Raw genomic sequence first — 8,028 nt, 5'->3', positions numbered from 1 at the left:
GATGATATTCACAAGATCATGAATCTGATACAGATCTCTGTCAACATGTATAAAATGCTCTGAAAAAGAAGTCATTAATAGCAGAATCATGTGACAATCTATTCTATCAGTCTGACTGATAGTAAAAAGGCTCTAGAAAAGTTATTCTATGTTACAATAACAGATTCTTATATGAAACTCTCTCAATAATATCATGAATATGTAGATATCTTCTGATAAGATAATATTATAAATATACTCTTCTTATAAGATTCTGAAGTGAATCACAGTATCAAGTTAGAGAAGAAGAATGATAAGAATTCTGAATCATTATGAGACTCTCTTTACAATATGTCTCAAGATGAACTTCTTCTTCTTCAAAAGACACTCAATAATCGCCCCGGTGGCTGAATGGTTAATGCGGCCACCCGGTAGCACCTTGGCGTGGGAAACCAAGGCGCGTGGGTTCGAAACCCGCAGGGGATACATTAAATCCGGAACTCAAGCACCTCAGGTTTCTAATAAATACAGAGGTGTACAAATCGCTTCAATGAATTGCTCTATGTTCCTGGGCTGGGAAGTTATTATCGCATGTATCTAATTGTCACTCCTTTGTATTTTCCTATGTTCTTGTTATCTTGGCGTGATCTCAACACCTGTATTTCCTCCTGTATAATCAACACTTGACCTGTATTTAACATCACGCAAGGACTCATCATAAGCTCCGCTTGCATATGAGTATAATGGAAGAATAATAATAATAATAATAACACTCAATAATCTATTGAATAAAGAATTCATACATGTTAGTAATTCTATCATCACAGTCTTCATTCTCTTTGCAAAGAAATCAGATAAAGAACTTTGATTCTGTATGAACTATTGAGAACTGAACAGAATAACAAAGAAAGACTGCTACTCACTATCTCTTATCAATGAAATTCTAGCTCACATTGAACAAGCTTAATAATTTATAAAACTAGATATCATTATCATATTTTATAAGATCTGCATCATTAAAGAAGATGAGTAGCTTACAGCATTTCAAACATGATATGATCTCTTTGAATGAATAGTTATCTTCTTCAGACTGACTAATATCTTCAGTACATTTCAGAAGTATATCAACTGAGCACTCTGAGATTTTCTTGATGAATTTGTATCTGTATATCTTGATGACATTCTCATCTTCACTGATGAGTTCAGGAAAGAATATCAAGAACATGTATAGAAGATATTATAATAACTATAAGAAGCAGAACTACTGATAGATATTGATAAGTGTGATTTTAAAGTCAAGAGTATTAAATATCTGAGTTTTATTATAGAAGCTGATAAGAGAATTTGAATAAATTCTGAGAAAGTCTTCATCATTCTTGAATGAGAAGCTCTGCATACTGTGAAAGATGTATAAAACTTCATTGAATTTGCTAACTTCTATCAGTGATTTATACAAAACTTCTCAGATATCATGAGATCACTTACAGAACTTATTAAGAAGAACTCAGTATTTCAGTAATCAGCAGACACTGAAGCTGCATTCACACAGATGAAGAAGATGTTTATTAATATCTCTCTACTAATAATATTTGACTCTGATTGTGAGATAGTTGTTAAAACTTATTTATCTGACTATGTGACAGAAGAAGTAATATTATAATATGATGATAAAAATGTTCTATAATTATGTATCTTTATGTCTAAGAAACTGAGTTCTGCTGAATGCAATTATGAGATCTATAATAAGAAACTTCTCATGATTGTACACTGTCTAGAAGAATAAGACTTCAATCTCTGAAGTATCTCTGAATTTGAGATAATCACAGATTATAAGAATCTTAAATACTTTATAATAATCGGTAAACTCATTAAATAATAGATACAATAATCTGAGTTCTTAAATCACTTTCATTTTACAATACACTACTGTCTCAGCAGTCAGAACTCAATGATAGATACTCTCTTATAATGAGAGCAAGATATGCCTTCTGATGTAACAGACACTCATTGAATGAACTGAGAACACTGACTTCTAGATCTGAAGATATTAGTTGATCAAGATGAAACAATTTATGACACTATATATACTTCTCTGATTAGAACATTCTCTCTCTGAACTGTCACTGACACTGACACTAATACTGACACTGATATCTCAACTTCTTTCAAATCTACACTGAATGAATTATGACATGTAACAGCTCAAACTGATGAACTTCTTCCAGCACTCACTGAAGCAGTATATCAAGAAGCACTCTGATTTGTCTCAGAACTACATATCAGAACTGACATCTCAGAATACTTAATTAATGACAATAATACTCTACAGTTCTATGAATAATGTTAAGTCTCTTACTTCAAATTCTTATACACTCAGATAATGCAAGAGATGCATGATTCATATATAACTGATTATTCAGATTATGAATAACTATATTAAATAATCTATCAGAAGTTCTACTGATCTGAGATATTAAACATTATCAGACATTTTATCTGAAACTGTAACTATTGTTTCTCTCTCATCTTATAAAAGAACTGTAGAAAAGATCTGCTGAAACTGCTTGATATCTTTGATAGAATCTGATGAGATATGATAATTAACTTCACTATTGATGTCTCTGAAAGTAAGAACTGTAGAAACATTCTGATCATTATAAACTGATTGAGTAAGAATATAATATTGAAACTCTGTAATAAGATGAATACTGAATAAGTCACTGAAGCTTTTCTAAGAAGCCTGTTCTATCAGATATATAAATTACTGAGATCTATAGTATCAGATCAGAGCTGTTAATTTATAAGCACTCTCTGAATAAGAATCTGTTAAATTCTTAAGATTATATACTATTTGTTAACTGTCTATCACTCTGAGACTGATAATATATCAGAACAGATAATTCAGACTATAAAGAATTATCTTTATAAGTTCTGTAACTACTTATAAGATGATTGACATGATCTTTTTCTATACACAGAGATTACTATCAATGATTAAGATGCTATTTTAACAGATATAAGTCTGTTCTTTCTTACACATGATTATCACATGAAAGTGTTAAATCTTCTAGAGATTATATAGTTCATACTGAACCTCTGCAGTTCAATTCAGATCACTGATAATATAGTAATAAAACTCTGAGACATCTGTGATTGAGCAGAAGTCTTCATAGTAAGTACTAAACAGAATTAAGAAGATTGAATCAATGTTTACTAAGATCTTACTGAACAATATAAGATAGAAGATCTGATATGATTAAATCTTAAAAATATATGAATTACATATTCATCTCACACACTGAATTATCACTATATAAAGTATAAAGTGATAGAAGTTCTAGATAGTCATAACTACTATCTTGACATATTATCAGAAATTCATAATATCTTTCATATAAGCTTACTCTGCTACACTGTCACTGATCTGTTCTCTTCTTAACTGACTTCTGACTGACAGCTGCCAGACATCATAGAAGAAGATAATAAGCTTAAGTAAGAGAGTGAGAATATTCTTGATAAGAGACTCTGTGATTATAACTGACAATATCTTGTGAAATGAGTCAGGTATAATTGTCTGATCTGAACTCTGAGTTCTGTATTATCTGAAACAGCGGCTCTTGACTGATGAGAACTGCTTCTGGAAAGAGAGGACTAATGTGGCAGACTGCGCCTGATCAATTATATAAACTATTGTATTACACTTCACAGATTCCAATCACTTCATTCTTGAATATGTACACTTTGATTCTCAGTCATTCTCAATTGCTGATTCTCAGCTGTCATGAATATGTATAGATTCTTCCACTCTGAAGCTTCACTGCATACATCATCACATATGCATATAAATATTCACTTCAATCACTGATTCTCACACTTTCTCTTTCTTTTCTTCTCTAATGTTTTTCTCTTTGTTATATAAGTTCTATTTATTATATCAATCTATTCAGCATAGGCCTCTTACATTGTACCTTCTCTAAACAATAACAGTAATTTCATGATATTTAATAAATAAATAAATCAGTCACATCACTGAATATGATACAGAATGTTAGAATATAATGAAGTTCACTATATAAGATAACTGTTCAGACTCTTCAATTGTATCAGATGATTAATCATTGAGTGCAACACTCTGATTTAAAAAAAGATTCAGACATTGAAACTTTCTAATATGAAGTGAACTCAGTTGAAATATATGATTGATTTACTGTTTCACTTTTATAAGATAACTAAGACAGTTTCAATCACTTATACATCAATACTGCAGTCAGTCTGATGAATATATAATAGTTTATTTACCTATCTTAAGAAGCAGTTGAATCACTCAAAAAGAAATTCAGTCTGAGATAATACTATAGCACAGGCTATTATTACTATAAGAAATAAACTGGTATATTACTACAGTAAAACTGAACAATCTTTTGCAGAGCACTATACTATAGCAGCTCTACATATCTCAGAAGAGAAAAGCTGAAATCTCTCATAGACTTACAAATAAGTAAACTATCTAAAGAGAGAGAATATAAACAGCATTTGAAGAAGATCTCTACAATTAATATAAAAGAATCTATTCTAATTTACTCAGATGACTTAAAAAATGAAAGTTTGAATAGATTAGATGCAGGCATTGCTTATACTGAAGATAATATCAATTTTATCTCAGATTTCTGGAATTTAGGCTGTGAATGTGAAGTCTTTGATACTGAACTATTTGTAATAGTGAAAACTTTCAAACTCATTGAAATAAAATCTCATAAAAGAGGAAATTGTTTGAAAGAGGCATGGATATTCTCTGATAGTCAAGCTACTTTAAAAAGACTTAGAAATAGTCAGATTCATAATGATCAAATGAATCTTGAACTGATCTTAAACTCTGTTTTGAAAATTCAAAAGAGAAGAACATCAAAGCTGATAATTCATCTGCACTGAGTTTCTGCTCATATGAATATTCATGACAATGAATTGGCTGATTCAGCAGTAAAAAGAAGTTCAGAATTAAGCAGATCTATTCAAAAAACAGTGTTCTGATCTTTCATAAAGAGAAAGATAAAAGAATCTTGTTTAAATAAGTGAAATAAAAGCTGGCAGAAACAAAAGAAGAGCATACATTATTCAAGATTTGAGATAAAATCAAAGTGAAAATCTTGTTCAATTAAATGTAAAAAGAAAATATTCTCATCTATAATTCAGCTGAAACTAGAACATGATTATTTCAAATTCTATATACAAAAATTTGATAATAGATTTGATTCAACAGAATACTCATTCTGCAATGCAAATGAAAATCCTGAGTATATTGTAATACATTGTGTATTATACAATAGTCTCAGAGTCAGATTGAAGAAGAAGTATGATTTAAATCAATTAAATATGAGGTTCTTATTCTCAACTGAGACAGGAATTAAATACTTAATAGACTTTCTATCAGAAACTCAAGCAGCTATAAGAAAATGACTGAATTCAGAAGTATCTGAATATGAAGAGGTGGAAATTGATTAGATATAGTCTGTTAAAACAGCTGTACACTATCTTTTAATAATTTTGTTTTATTATAGTCTCTCTTTACTATACTTGTTCTTTTCTGTTCTTTTCTATCTATTTATTTAATATGTTTATCTTTAAGACTATGTTCTTTTTTTCTTTATCATGATATTTTCAAATGATTTCAAAGTATCAGAAGGTGTTGAAATACTGCAATTTGTAAACAGTTTTTATATTCTGAGCTGGAATTTTCTGATTTTGCATATCTGAAATTGATAAATGTATAATAGTTAACTTTATAGATATAGAAAAAACTCTGAGAACTTTTAGTTCTCAGATAGATATCATAGTCTCTGACTGCATACATCTATAATTGAAGAATAATAATAATAATAATAGCAGCTCTACTAGATCTCTTCTGTTAAGTTAATATCTACACTTCTCAAGATTGAACAGAGAAGAAATGAGACTTGTATATTAAATTAGTCTGAGACTACTACAATATTAATCATTATAGATTTGAATAAGCAGATGTTAGAGATGTGAAGACAGTGAAATACAATTCTCTAGTAAGTAACAATCTTTGATAATGCTTCATATCATATAGAACTATAATACTAACTTTGAAACAAAACTTGCATATATTGATTGCAACTGATAATCAGGTAAAACTACATGCTTATAAAACTAAATTTAACTTCTATCTTCAAGATGATCTGATGAATTTACACACTAAATCAATTCTAGAGTTATGAAAAATTGTTAAGCGTACGTATTTAACTATTACACTGATGATATATAATATGATACTCTGACAATTGCATTAACAGAGATGAGAATGAAGTGAAAGACTACACTTCTCTGATATACTGTGATCAGAGGTATTAACCTGTCTGATAATTTCATATTTTATAATCATGAGTTTCTTGATTATTTCTTCTTGTAATTGTGCTCAGTAATAGTGATAAATATCTCAGCTTAAGTTGAACTTTATAAGAAAGTGAAGAATAAACTTATACAAGAATGTATTTAATTGTTTCATAAGTGTTATCAATAATTGTTACTAAATTCTGATTATATAAGCAATTACTAAATGAACCGAATGAGACTGAATTTGATCTTCAGTCTCAGTCTCATTCTGATTTTGAAAGAATGATCATCTTTCACTGTTTATTCTGAGAAATTACTCTCATTTCACTGTTCTTGAATTAAATCTGGTCATTTTTCATGTCATTTCTGAAAGAAATAATTCATTTTCAGGTTTTTTTGATGCTTGATCCTGATGAAACTCTTGTCAAAAAATGTATGAGATCAGATCAAATGAGATCAAATATGAAATTCATGATTCCGGCAACCAGTCTAATCTTGATGAATCTGCAAAAGTATACTATAAAGTATAATAATGTCTGTGAACAGGCTGAGAGAATTCAGAATATCTGAGAGAAAGTCTGTAAATTCTTGAGAAAGACTTAAGAGTATTAAAAGAGATACTATAACTCTAAGTATATTATAAAGAGTTTCAAGAAAGATGATAGAGTCTAGACTGGCCGCTGGGACTATGAATTTCATGTTTGATCTCATTTGATCTGATCTCATACATTTCTTAGCGTGAATCCCGCTGGGACTAATCATTAAAAAACATGCAAAGTGACTATATATCAGCTCTCAAAAGAAAATCATGACTTGAAAAAAATGAGAAAGTGGTTTCATTTGGTCTCATTTAGTCCCATTCTTAGCATAAAGTTACTATTTTTAGACATTTTAAGGTTTTTTTTAGACTATTTTTAATTTTTTAAAAAGTAACACTTTTTGATAATGCTCAAATGAGATTTAAAGTCATTTAAAGCAATAAAAATAATTTAAATTGAGAAGTGGAAATCATAGTCTCATTTGGAAAATGTGACAAGAGTAGACAGTAAGTCTCACTGAGACAGTATGAGACTACTATCTAATGTTAAAACCATGTAATGAGATCAGTCGAATTGATAATGAAACTATCAAAAATTCTGGTTCTGATCTCAGACACGGTCACACGGTCAGTCTAATAGAGTCTGACTGAGTCTGAAAAATATTATTATATGAAGATCTAGTAAGAAGCTGAATCTCTTGTAAACAGAGTCTTATAAGATTATAAAGAAAGTTAGTTTATAGTTCTATAGATTAAAACTATTATTCTGAAGTTATAGATATATAAATATTTTTTCATGTCTCTTTACTCTGTGAATATAAGAAATTCTTAGAAGAGAACTCTGTAATTTTATCCACTTTATTTATAAAGTACTTAGAGAGTAAAAGAGAATATCAGATCAAAGGAAATTATTAACCTTAGATAGGAAGATTTACAACCTCCTGATTCCAGATTCAGTGATAGGAATATTCTAGTAAGATAAATAAGGTCCACTTTAAGGAATTATCTGAGCAGATAAGAATATCTGTCGAAGGCTGGGGACATGGCCTTTTATACTGCGAATTCTGATAAGCTAGAATAATGTAATCTTTGCTAAGAATCTGATTATGATAAAGATATTAACACTGTTATTTATGAATTCTAGTCTATAAGATGATGAG

The 8,028-nt window shown here is 29.5% G+C and overlaps 1 pseudogene across 1 annotated transcript; it reads left to right on the top strand.

The window, feature by feature from the left end:
- Positions 1-376: 376 nt before the first annotated feature.
- BDBG_16974 lies at positions 377-465 on the top strand (annotated as a pseudogene). Its single transcript has one exon. The product of its transcript is annotated as a tRNA-OTHER (tRNA).
- Positions 466-8,028: the final 7,563 nt, after the last annotated feature.

The sequence above is a fragment of the Blastomyces gilchristii genome (assembly GCF_000003855.2).
Source record: "Blastomyces gilchristii SLH14081 genomic scaffold supercont1.7, whole genome shotgun sequence".
Classification (NCBI taxonomy): domain Eukaryota; kingdom Fungi; phylum Ascomycota; class Eurotiomycetes; order Onygenales; family Ajellomycetaceae; genus Blastomyces; species Blastomyces gilchristii.
This window is presented reverse-complemented; position numbering and strand designations above follow the sequence as displayed.